Consider the following 12,500-nt stretch of genomic DNA (forward strand, 5'->3'; position numbering starts at 1 on the left):
GCCAAGTACGGAGGGAACAGCGCGGCTAAGGGCTCGAAACAAACCCTAAACCGCGCCAAGTACGGAGGGAACAGCGCGGCTAAGGGCTCGAAACAAACCCTAAACCGCGCCAAGTACGGAAGGAACGGCGCGGAGAGGGCTCGAGACAAAGCTCGACCCTAAACCGCGCCAAGTACGGAGGGAACAGCGCGGCTAAGGGCTCGAAACAAACCCTGAACCGCGCCAAGTACGAAAGGAACGGCGCGCAGTAGGGGTTTAAAACAAAGCTGGTCCCAAAACCGCGCCAAGTACGAAAGGAACAGCGCGGTCGAGACTCGGAAGAAAAAGCTTTCAAAGTGTCGTAGCACGATGCACACTGCTGTTCGTGTGGAACAAACGTGACTACCGTGCTGTACGGTGGAGTTCTGTGCGCAAAAGCGGCGGGTGTGTTTCTAAGCACCACAGCGTTGTGTCAAAAAAGAGGTGCCTGAGAGAAACGCATGCGACTGCCGTGCTTTGCGGCATAGCACCGTGCGCAAAAACGGTGCGCATGCAAGAGGTGTCAGAGCTAGCGAACTTTTGCCACGAGCAACAGGTCACTAAAAGCCTATAGATGACGGTGTTGGAGGAAAAGAAAAATATCGAGAAAGCACTGCGGTGTGCCGTGCGTAGGGACGGGCGCGCGTGCCACATGCCGCCGAAATATGGGTGTCGGAGAAAACAGAGTGCCGCGCGTAACGAGGGGCGCGCGTGTTACAGAGAGATATGCCCAAACGCATGAAAGTGTACGCAGGTGTCCTAAGGCAGTTTTTTTTTTTTTTCCTCATTTTGATGTCGCCCCGGCTGACGTGGTTTTCGTTTTTCCGTGCCGCCCCGGCTGACGCGGTTTTCGTTTTTCCGTGCCGCCCCGGCTGACGCAGTTTTTGCGCCGCCCCGGCTGACGCGGTTTTCGCGCCGCCCCGGCTGACGCGGTTCCGACTTTGCACTTTTTGGCTCACCCCGGCTGGCGGCCCACTCACTCGATCGCCAGGTCTGTTTGCCCCGGTGGTTCCACCGCCAGGCTTAAGCGCGAACTTTTTTTGTTTGTTTTCTTTTGATTAAGCGCAAGCTTTTTTCTTTGTTTTCTTTTGATTAAGCGCGGGCTTTTTTCTTTGTTTTTTTTGCATTCGCCCCGGCAGACGCGGTTTTTGCGCCGCCCCGGCTGACGCGGTTTTTGCCGCCCCGGCTGACGCAGTTCGGACTTAGCACTTTTCGGCTGTGCCTGGCTGGCGGCCCACTCACTCGATCGCCATGTCTGTTTGCCACAGTTTTCCCGGTGGTGCCGCACCCGGGCTCGCCCCGGCTGACGCGGTTTCGTGCCGCCCCGGCAGACGCGGTTTTCGCGCCGCCCCGGCTGACGCGGTTTCGTGCCGCCCCGGCAGACGCGGTTTTTTGCCGCCCCGGCAGACGCGTTTTTTTTTTCTTTCGCCCCGGCTGACGCAGTTTTCGCGCCGCCCCGGCAGACGCGGTTTTCGCGCCGCCCCGGCAGACGCGGTTTTTTGCGCCGCCCCGGCTGACGCAGTTCGGACTTGGCACTTTTTGGCTGAGCCTGGCTGGCGGCCCACTCACTCGATCGCCATGTCTGTTTGCCACAGTTTTCCCGGTGGTGCCGCACCCGGGCTCGCCCCGGCTGACGCAGTTTTCGCGCCGCCCCGGCTGACGCGGTTTCGTGCCGCCCCGGCAGACGCGGTTTTTTGCGCCGCCCCGGCTGACGCGGTTTTTTGCCGCCCCGGCTGACGCAGTTCGGACTTGGCACTTTTCGGCTGTGCCTGGCTGGCGGCCCACTCACTCGATCGCCATGTCTGTTTGCCACAGTTTTCCCGGTGGTGCCGCACCCGGGCTCGCCCCGGCAGACGCGTTTTTTTTTTTTCTTTCGCCCCGGCTGACGCAGTTTTCGCGCCGCCCCGGCTGACGCGGTTTCGTGCCGCCCCGGCAGACGCGGTTTTTTGCGCCGCCCCGGCTGACGCGGTTTTTGCCGCCCCGGCTGACGCAGTTCGGACTTAGCACTTTTTGGCTGAGCCTGGCTGGTGGCCCACTCACTCGATCGCCATGTCTGTTAGCCACAGTTTTCCCGGTGGTGCCGCACCCGGGCTCGCCCCGGCTGACGCAGTTTTCGCGCCGCCCCGGCTGACGCGGTTTCGTGCCGCCCCGGCAGACGCGGTTTTCGCGCCGCCCCGGCTGACGCGGTTTTTGCCGCCCCGGCTGACGCAGTTCGGACTTAGCACTTTTCGGCTGTGCCTGGCTGGCGGCCCACTCACTCGATCGCCATGTCTGTTTGCCACAGTTTTCCCGGTGGTGCCGCACCCGGGCTCGCCCCGGCTGACGCAGTTTTCGCGCCGCCCCGGCTGACGCGGTTTCGTGCCGCCCCGGCAGACGCGGTTTTCGCGCCGCCCCGGCTGACGCGGTTTCGTGCCGCCCCGGCAGACGCGGTTTTTTGCCGCCCCAGCTGACGCAGTTCGGACTTAGCACTTTTTGGCTGAGCCTTGCTGGCGGCCCACTCACTCGATCGCCATGTCTGTTTGCCACAGTTTTCCCGGTGGTGCCGCACCCGGGCTCGCCCCGGCAGACGCGTTTTTTTTTTTCTTTCGCCCCGGCTGACGCAGTTTTCGCGCCGCCCCGGCAGACGCGGTTTTCGCGCCGCCCCGGCAGACGCGGTTTTTTGCGCCGCCCCGGCTGACGCGGTTTTTTGCCGCCCCGGCTGACGCAGTTCGGACTTGGCACTTTTTGGCTGAGCCTGGCTGGCGGCCCACTCACTCGATCGCCATGTCTGTTTGCCACAGTTTTCCCGGTGGTGCCGCACCCGGGCTCGCCCCGGCTGACGCAGTTTTCGCGCCGCCCCGGCAGACGCGGTTTCGTGCCGCCCCGGCAGACGCGGTTTTTTGCGCCGCCCCGGCTGACGCGGTTTTTTGCCGCCCCGGCTGACACGGTTCGGACTTTGCACTTTTCGGCTGTGCCTGGCTGGCGGCCCACTCACTCGATCGCCATGTCTGTTTGCCACAGTTTTCCCGGTGGTGCCGCACCCGGGCTCGCCCCGGCAGACGCGTTTTTTTTTTTTTTTTCTTTCGCCCCGGCTGACGCAGTTTTCGCGCCGCCCCGGCTGACGCGGTTTCGTGCCGCCCCGGCAGACGCGGTTTTTTGCGCCGCCCCGGCTGACGCGGTTTTTGCCGCCCCGGCTGACGCAGTTCGGACTTTGCACTTTTTGGCTGAGCCTGGCTGGCGGCCCACTCACTCGATCGCCATGTCTGTTTGCCACAGTTTTCCCGGTGGTGCCGCACCCGGGCTCGCCCCGGCAGACGCGTTTTTTTTTTTTCCTTCGCCCCGGCAGACGTGGTTCCCCCCCCCCCCCCTCCGTCTTTCTTTTTGTTTTTTTTTTTCGCCGCGGCTGAAGTGGATTTTTCGGTGCCTCGACGCCCCGGTAGTCGCGGTTTTTCCGTTTCCGCACGGCCCCGGCTGACGCTGCTCGGTCACAGTCGCCTTTTGTGGTGATTGCAGACTTCTTGAGCGCGGGTGTTTTTTTTTTTTGTTGTTGTTGTTGTTTTATTACGCATTCGCTCCAGCAGACGCTGTTTAGACTTTTTGTTTCCTCTTTTATCCTGCGACGAGGTGACGAGGTTTATTCGGTGCCCCGCCGCCCCGGCTGAAGTGATTTTTCCTGTCCCGTGCCGCCCCGGCTGACGCGGTTGGGACTTCGCGTTTGTTCGGCCGCCACGGGTTTTGGCGCACTCGCTCGGTTGCTTGTTGTTGCCACTTGTTGCGAACCCAGGTTTCTTGAGCGAGCGCGGGCGTTTTTTCTTCCTTTCTTTCTTTGTTCTATGTGTTAGCGAATCGGCCTTTAATATCACACGAGGACTCACAACCAACAATTTTCAGTTTGAAGTGTAAAAAATCTGCAGGTGTTGACGTAACTGACTTGCCCCGTACCCTTGAGTACATCCATGAAGTTCTCGTAGTACTACTAAATCGCATTATTCCAAGTGGAGAAATTCCCATAAACTTGCAAACCTCTACACGAAAATCGGTGCGCGTGATAAAGTTGAAAATTATCGTCCGATATCAAATGTGCCTTCTATAACACAAATTCTAGGAAAAAAAAAAAAAAAACACTTGTTCGCCGTTTTCTGCGCCGTGACTGGCAGCACTCCGGCGAAGCGAAACGGGGTCGATTCGAGCACGATATCGGCGTCTTTCGACGTGCTCGCCGGCGACCGTCGCACGAGTACGTCGCACGAGCGCGTCTGCCGGGGCGCCGTTTGCGAAGCCGACGCAAAAGTGGGAACCGCCGCTCGGATGATCGCCGCTTTCGGCAGAGTGAGTGTTGGCACTCCGGGGAAGCGAAACAGCGTGAATGCGCCCACGAAATCGGCGTATTTTGAAGTGCCCGCCGGCGACCGTCGCACGAGTACGGTAAACCGCGTCAGCCGGGGCGTAGTTCGGGACGCCGACGAAAAAGTGGGAAGCGCAACTCGGATCTTCGCCGTTTTTGCAGGAGTGAGTGGCGGCCCTCCTGCGAGACCAAGAAGCATCGATTCGTGCACGAATTCGGCGCCTTTCGACGTGATCGCCGGCGACCGTCGCTCGAGTAGGGCAAACCGCGTCTGCCGGGGCGGGCTTCGGGACGCCGATGCGAAAGTGGGAAACGCTGCTCGGATGTTCGCCGTTTTTGGCCGAGTGAGTGCTGGCACACGGGCGAAGCCAAACGGGGCCGATTACGGCACGATATCGGCGTCTTTCGACGTGCCCGCCGGCGACCGTCGCACGAGTACGGTAAACCGCGTCAGCCCGGGCGGAGTTCGGGACGCCGATGCGAAAGTGGAGAACGCCGCTCGGATCTTCGCCGTTTTTGGAGGAGTGAGTGGCGGCACTCCGGAGAAGCCAGGGAGCGCCAATTAGCGCACGATATCGGCGTCTTTCGACGCGCTCGCCGGCGACCGTCGCACGAGTAGGGCAAACCGCGTCTGCCGGGGCGGGGTTTACGACGCCGACGCAAAAGTGGGAACCGCCGCTCGGATGTTGGCCGTTTTTGGCAGAGTGAGTGCTGGCACTCCGGCGACGCGAAAGAGCGCGAATGCGCCCACGAAAGTGGCGTATTTGGACGTGCGTGACGGCGACCGCTGCAGGAGTACGAAAAACCACGTCAGCCGGGGCGAGCGACACACGGCGGTCTGGGTGCTTATCGCTGCTATTATAGGGGCACCCCGGCAGACGCAGAAAAAAAAAAAAAAATTTTCGACCTTCTTTTTTGCTGGTCGAGCTCGGGTAACCCAGGTCGCAATGGGAGCCGCGCACGAAAGCGGCGTCGCGAGACGCGTTCGCGGTCGCTAGTCGCACGAGCTCGGCAACCGCGTCAGCCGGCGCGGAGTTCGGGATGCCGACGGCTAAGTGGGTACCGCTGCTCGGATGTTCGCCGTTTTTGGCCGAGTGAGTGCTGGCACTCCGGTGAAGCCAAGGAGCGCCAATTCGTGCACGATATCGGCGTCTTTCGACGTGCCCGCCGGCCACCGCCGCACGAGTACGGCAAACCGCGTCTGCCGGGGCGGGGTTCGCGACGCGTACGCAATAGTGGGAACCGTCGCTCGGATGTTCGTCGTCTTTGGCCGAGCGAGTGCTGGCACTCCGGCGAAGCGAAACGGGGCCGATTCGGGCACGATATCGGCGTATTTCGACGTGCTCGCCGGCGACCGTCGCACGAGTACGGCAAAGCGCGTCTGCCGGGGCGAGGTTTGCGACGCCGACGAAAAAGTGGGAAGCGCCGCTCGGATCTTCGCCGTTTTTGCAGGAGTGAGTGGCGGCCCTCCTGCGAGACCAAGAAGCATCGACTCGCGCACGATATCGGTGTCTTTCGACGTGCCCGCCGGCCACCGCCGCACGAGTACGGCAAACCGCGTATGCCGGGGCGGGGTTGGCGACGCCGACGCAAAAGTGGGAACCGCCACTAGGATGTTCGCCGTTTTTGGCAGAGTGAGTGCTGGCACTCCGGCGAAGCGAAAGAGCGCGAATGCGCCCACGAAAGTGGCGTGTTTGGACGTGCTTGACGACGACCACCGCAGGAAAACGAAAAACCACGTCAGCCGGGGCGAGCGACCCATGGCGGTCTGGGTGCTTATCGCTGCTATTATAGGGGCACCCCGGCAGACGCAAAAAAAAAAAAAAATTTTTTTCGACATTCTTTTTTGCTCGTCGACCTCGGGTGACCCAGGTCGCAGTGGGAGCCGCGCACGAAAGCGGCGTCGCGAGACGGCTTCGCGGTCGCTAGTCGCACGAGCTCGGCAACCGCGTCTGCCGGGGCGGAGTTCGGGACGCCGACGGCTAAGTGGGAACCGCCGCTCGGATGTTCGCCGTTTGTGGCCGAGTGAGTGCTGGCACTCCGGCGAAGCCAAACGGGGCCGATTCCGGCACGATATCGGCGTCTTTCTACGTGCTCGCCGGCGACCGTCGCACGAGTACGGCAAAGTGCGTCTGCCGGGGCGGGGTTTGCGACGCGTACGCAATAGTGAGAACCGTCGCTCGGATGTTCGTCGTCTTTCGCCGAGCCAGTGCTGGCAATCCGGCGAAGCCGAACGGAGCCGATTCGGGCACGATATCGGCGTCTTTCCACGTGCTCGCCGGCGACCGTCGCACGAGTACGGTAAACCGCGTCAGCCGGGGCGGAGTTCGGGACGCCGATGCGAAAGTGGGAAGCGCCGCTCGGATCTTCGCCGTTTTTGGAGGAGTCAGTGGCGGCACTCCGGTGAAGCCAAGGTGCGCCAATTCGCGCACGATATCGGCGTCTTTCGACGTGCCCGCCGGCCACCGTCGCACGAGTACGGCAAACCTCGTCTGCCGGGGCGGGGTTTGCGACGCCGACGCAAAAGTGGGAACCGCCGCTCGGATGTTCGCCGTTTTTGGCAGAGTGAGTGCTGGCACTCCGGCGAAGCGAAAGAGCGCGAATGCGCCCACGAAAGTGGCGTGTTTGGACGTGCTTGACGACGACCACCGCAGGAAAACGAAAAACCACGTCAGCCGGGGCGAGCGACCCATGGCGGTCTGGGTGCTTATCGCTGCTATTATAGGGGCACCCCGGCAGACGCAAAAAAAAAAAAAATTTTTTTCGACATTCTTTTTTGCTCGTCGACCTCGGGTGACCCAGGTCGCAGTGGGAGCCGCGCACGAAAGCGGCGTCGCGAGACGGCTTCGCGGTCGCTAGTCGCACGAGCTCGGCAACCGCGTCTGCCGGGGCGGAGTTCGGGACGCCGACGGCTAAGTGGGAACCGCCGCTCGGATGTTCGCCGTTTGTGGCCGAGTGAGTGCTGGCACTCCGGCGAAGCCAAACGGGGCCGATTCCGGCACGATATCGGCGTCTTTCTACGTGCTCGCCGGCGACCGTCGCACGAGTACGGCAAAGTGCGTCTGCCGGGGCGGGGTTTGCGACGCGTACGCAATAGTGAGAACCGTCGCTCGGATGTTCGTCGTCTTTCGCCGAGCCAGTGCTGGCACTCCGGCGAAGCCGAACGGAGCCGATTCGGGCACGATATCGGCGTCTTTCCACGTGCTCGCCGGCGACCGTCGCACGAGTACGGTAAACCGCGTCAGCCGGGGCGGAGTTCGGGACGCCGATGCGAAAGTGGGAAGCGCCGCTCGGATCTTCGCCGTTTTTGGAGGAGTCAGTGGCGGCACTCCGGTGAAGCCAAGGTGCGCCAATTCGCGCACGATATCGGCGTCTTTCGACGTGCCCGCCGGCCACCGTCGCACGAGTACGGCAAACCTCGTCTGCCGGGGCGGGGTTTGCGACGCCGACGCAAAAGTGGGAACCGCCGCTCGGATGTTCGCCGTTTTTGGCAGAGTGAGTGCTGGCACTCCGGCGAAGCGAAAGAGCGTGAATGCGCCCACGAAAGTAGCGTATTTGGACGTGCTTGACGGCGACCGCCGCAGGAGTACGAAAAACCACGTCAGCCGGGGCGAGCGACCCACGGCGGTCTGGGTGCTTATCGCTGCTATTATAGGGGCACCCCGGCAGACGCAGAAAGAAAAAAAAAATGGGGACATGGCGTGCGTCACCGTGCGGCTTCGCAGCGTTGCCGAAGTCGCCGAGCCCTTCGACTGAGCCGAACGGCGGACAGGGAACGTTGGTCGGCCGTTCTAACCTGTCGGTGCCACGCCGAGACGTCGTTAAGGAAAACCGCGTCGTGGGCCTCTACGACGCCGTCGAGTCGTTGTACGTTTGGTGTCCAGCGTGTCGGCGGCGAGTAGCGGACACGTCGTTCACGACTTCGGTCTTTCGCAGTCGACGCGAACTTGCGGAGAGTCGTGGTGCCTCACGTTTTCGGCAGAAACCGCGGCGGAATTTTCCCGTGCGTGCACGCACGACCTCGGTGCTGTGCCGTCAGCGTAGTGTTGCACAAACTCGTGGCCTACCCAAGGTGCGGTACGTTTGCGGCCGTATCCTCGGTGGGAATTTCGTGAGTAGGGTCGCAAATTCTACGACCTCGGCGGGTTTGAGAGCGACGTAGACTTGTGGCACGCTCAACATGCCACACGTTTCGGGGCACACCCGCGGTGAAATTTTCTCGAGTACGCTCGTATTAGGGCCCAAGGAGGTCTGGGTACTTATCGCTGCTATTATGTGGGGGTTCTCGTGAGCGGCGTACGCGAAAGCGACCGGGTGTCTGATATGCGGCGGGCTTCGGCCTCGTCAAGCGTGTCCTCGGGTCTGCTCCAGGGGAATCCACGGCAGTCGTCTGCAGCCTCATCCGCTTGATGCGTTAGGGGCTGGTTGTCGGACGGTGCCGTTTTACCACGATATCGAGGTGTGTTCCGTGTCGTCCTCGGGCGATTCAGATGCGAAAGCGCCGAAGACGCGGGCGTGACCCGTCGTCTGGCGGCTTTGCAGTCTCGGCTCCGTTGCTAGTTCCGGCCGGTCCACCGACAGTGCAGCGGGCTTGGGCAACCCGCACGGCGCGACCGAGTCGATGCAACGAAAAAGAGCGAGCATGAACGTGCTTCTTGCCGCACGGCTCCCACTCGTCTTTCGGGAAGGTTGTGCCGTAGCGAGCTCGAACGCCGTCATCTCGGAGTGCAAAATAAGCGTGTTGGGGCGCCTGAAGGTGGCCTCCGCCGCACACAGACTGCGTCCGGCCCGCCGAGGGCGAGGACGGACGCGCAGTCGAACGATTACCTGGTTGATCCTGCCAGTAATCATATGCTTGTCTCAAAGATTAAGCCATGCATGTCTAAGTACATGCCGAAATAAGGCGAAACCGCGAATGGCTCATTAAATCAGTTATGGTTCCTTAGATCGTTTCTTCCTACTTGGATAACTGTGGCAATTCTAGAGCTAATACATGCAGTGAGCCTGGAGCCCTTTGGGTAACGGGTGCTTTTATTAGACCAAGATCGATCGGGTTTCGGCCCGTATTGTGTGGTGACTCTGGATAACTTTGTGCTGATCGCATGGCCACGAGCCGGCGACGTTTCTTTCAAGTGTCTGCCTTATCAACTTTCGATGGTAGGTTACTTGCTTACCATGGTTGTTACGGGTAACGGAGAATCAGGGTTCGATTCCGGAGAGGGAGCCTGAGAAACGGCTACCACATCCAAGGAAGGCAGCAGGCGCGCAAATTACCCACTCCCGGCACGGGGAGGTAGTGACGAAAAATAACAATACGGGACTCTTTTGAGGCCCCGTAATTGAAATGAGTACACTCTAAATCCTTTAACGAGGATCAATTGGAGGGCAAGTCTGGTGCCAGCAGCCGCGGTAATTCCAGCTCCAATAGCGTATACTAAAGCTGCTGCGGTTAAAAAGCTCGTAGTTGGATCTCAGTTCCAGACGAGTAGTGCATCTACCCGATGCGACGGCTCGGACTGAACATCATGCCGGTTCTTTCTTGGTGCACTTCATTGTGTGCCTCGAGATGGCCGGTGCTTTTACTTTGAAAAAATTAGAGTGCTCAACGCAGGCGAGTCGCCTGAATAAACTTGCATGGAATAATAGAACAAGACCTCGTTTCTGTTCTGTTGGTTTTTGGAATACGAGGTAATGATTAAGAGGGACGGACGGGGGCATTCGTATTGCGGCGCTAGAGGTGAAATTCTTGGACCGTCGCAAGACGAACTACTGCGAAAGCATTTGCCAAGAATGTTTTCATTGATCAAGAACGAAAGTCAGAGGTTCGAAGGCGATCAGATACCGCCCTAGTTCTGACCATAAACGATGCCAACCAGCGATCCGCCTGAGTTACTCAAATGACTCGGCGGGCAGCTTCCGGGAAACCAAAGTATTTGGGTTCCGGGGGAAGTATGGTTGCAAAGCTGAAACTTAAAGGAATTGACGGAAGGGCACCACCAGGAGTGGAGCCTGCGGCTTAATTTGACTCAACACGGGAAAACTTACCCGGCCCGGACACTGGGAGGATTGACAGATTGAGAGCTCTTTCTTGATTCGGTGGATGGTGGTGCATGGCCGTTCTTAGTTGGTGGAGCGATTTGTCTGGTTAATTCCGATAACGAACGAGACTCTAGCCTATTAAATAGGTGCGGGGTTCCCAGCACCTTACAACCTTCTTAGAGGGACAAGCGGCTCCTAGCCGCACGAAACAGAGCAATAACAGGTCTGTGATGCCCTTAGATGTCCGGGGCCGCACGCGCGCTACACTGAAGGAAGCAGCGTGTCTTTATCCCTGTCTGAAAAGACTGGGTAACCCGTGGAACTTCTTTCGTGATTGGGATAGGGGCTTGCAATTGTTCCCCTTGAACGAGGAATTCCCAGTAAGCGCGAGTCATAAGCTCGCGTTGATTACGTCCCTGCCCTTTGTACACACCGCCCGTCGCTACTACCGATTGAATGATTTAGTGAGGTCTTCGGACCGATGTCCGGCGCGGCCTTTCGGTTGCGCCGGTCTGTTGGAAAGATGACCAAACTTGATCATTTAGAGGAAGTAAAAGTCGTAACAAGGTTTCCGTAGGTGAACCTGCGGAAGGATCATTAACGGATTGTGAAGGGTGAGCGCCTCAGCTGCGTCTGCGCCCGACACTTTCTGCCGCTGACCCCGTTTGGACGCGGGGTCGGCTTTTCCCCACGGGGCTGCCTGAATGTGGAGCGGCACCCCGTGACAAATTGTTGCGCCCAGCGGACGCCAACACCGCGACCTTGGACGGTCGGCCAGGTGGCGGACGCGGGTACAAACGGCGCAACGCACTCATAGGTCGGCTTTCGACCCGCCACTGCACCGTGGCTCGAAGCGCTCGAAATGCGCGACCCGACCGCTGCGGGACCGCCTAGTACTGTAAACAGGAGCGGCGGAGCGCGAACGGCGAGTCGTGGTTACGTCGGTAGAAGGCGAGGCTGCGCGTTCCCGAAACGCCAGCCGAGTGCCCTCCCGACCGTTCGAGCGTGCAAGAACGAGACCCGACAATCGCGCGGCGACTGCCAAGTACGAGAGGAACGGCACAAGCGTCGGCGGTCGGTCAAGGAACTGGCGATGTGACGGGTCCGCTGTGCACCAGTGCATACCGTCCCGCCGTCCGCGGCAAGCGCCTCCGCGTCCTCGGGTGACGGAGGCTGCCGGTCGGTTCTTGCAGGCGAGGGATCTCGCTGGCACCGGTTCGCGTTGACGCGCGGCCGGTCATGGCACGGCGATGCGACGGCCGAGGTGCGCAGTACTCGATGGAGGAACCGCACGCTCCGATGACCGTCCCGCCCTCCGCGGCGTATGCGTACCGACCGTAATGGTTGCAGCAGCGCCGGCCGGCTTTTGAATTCGCCACACGAAACACGGTGCGAGATCGCGGTTAGGGGAGCGTCGACGTTGCCAGGCGTTTTGCTTGCTGCCGAGGGAAAGGCGGCACGGCCACGTCGCGCTCGTCGCGATTAGCGGGTCTGCGCGCTTTGGGAAGGTGCCGCAACGACTTGCCGAAAGAGGAAGCACGGAAGAACGAGGGACTTGGACGTCCCGACAATTGAACGCACTTGCGGCCAGGCCCTTGCTGGCTTCGTTCTTCCGCCTCGAGTAGGCTCGTACGCGGCTCCGGCGCCGAAAGTGGTCCTTGGCACCGACTTCGGTGGACGTGGGAAGTGCCGCGCAAGTACGGCGCGCCTGGCTCCACCTGTTGGCTAAAGTAGGCAGCCGGATCGGCATTTTGGTGTGCGGTGGCAAACCGTGGATGCGAAAAAAGCTTGTGCGATTTCGTGGAACAAAAAGCGGGGGTCCCCCTTTTTATGCGGAGGAGACCGACCCGCCCGCCGTGGTGAACCGCGACGCCACGGTAAAAACGGGAGAGGCTTGTCGATGGGACCGTGCATCCCGCGCTCCACGGAGGCCGGGAGGCGGCCGCCCGAGGAAATGTGTAGCCGTCGAGGCCCGCATCTGCGTGCACTCTTATCCAAATGGGTGTACCGCAGGCATTTTCTGGTTAGGCGGGCCAATGAGAGCGAGCACACAACGATACCTACGGGTCCGGCTTGGAGAACCGGCTTCGACGCCTCCCGAGTATTTATAGAGGGGTGG

At 60.4% G+C, this 12,500-nt stretch overlaps 1 non-coding gene across 1 annotated transcript; it reads left to right on the plus strand.

Moving 5' to 3' along the window:
* The first annotated feature begins 9,166 nt into the window (after positions 1 to 9,166).
* Positions 9,167 to 10,981, plus strand: LOC142792968 (small subunit ribosomal RNA). Its single transcript, XR_012891344.1, has one exon. It is a non-coding gene; the product is annotated as a small subunit ribosomal RNA (ribosomal RNA).
* Positions 10,982 to 12,500: the final 1,519 nt, after the last annotated feature.

The sequence above is a fragment of the Rhipicephalus microplus genome, unplaced genomic scaffold (assembly GCF_043290135.1).
Source record: "Rhipicephalus microplus isolate Deutch F79 unplaced genomic scaffold, USDA_Rmic scaffold_265, whole genome shotgun sequence".
In the NCBI taxonomy this organism is placed as follows: Eukaryota; Metazoa; Arthropoda; class Arachnida; order Ixodida; family Ixodidae; genus Rhipicephalus; species Rhipicephalus microplus.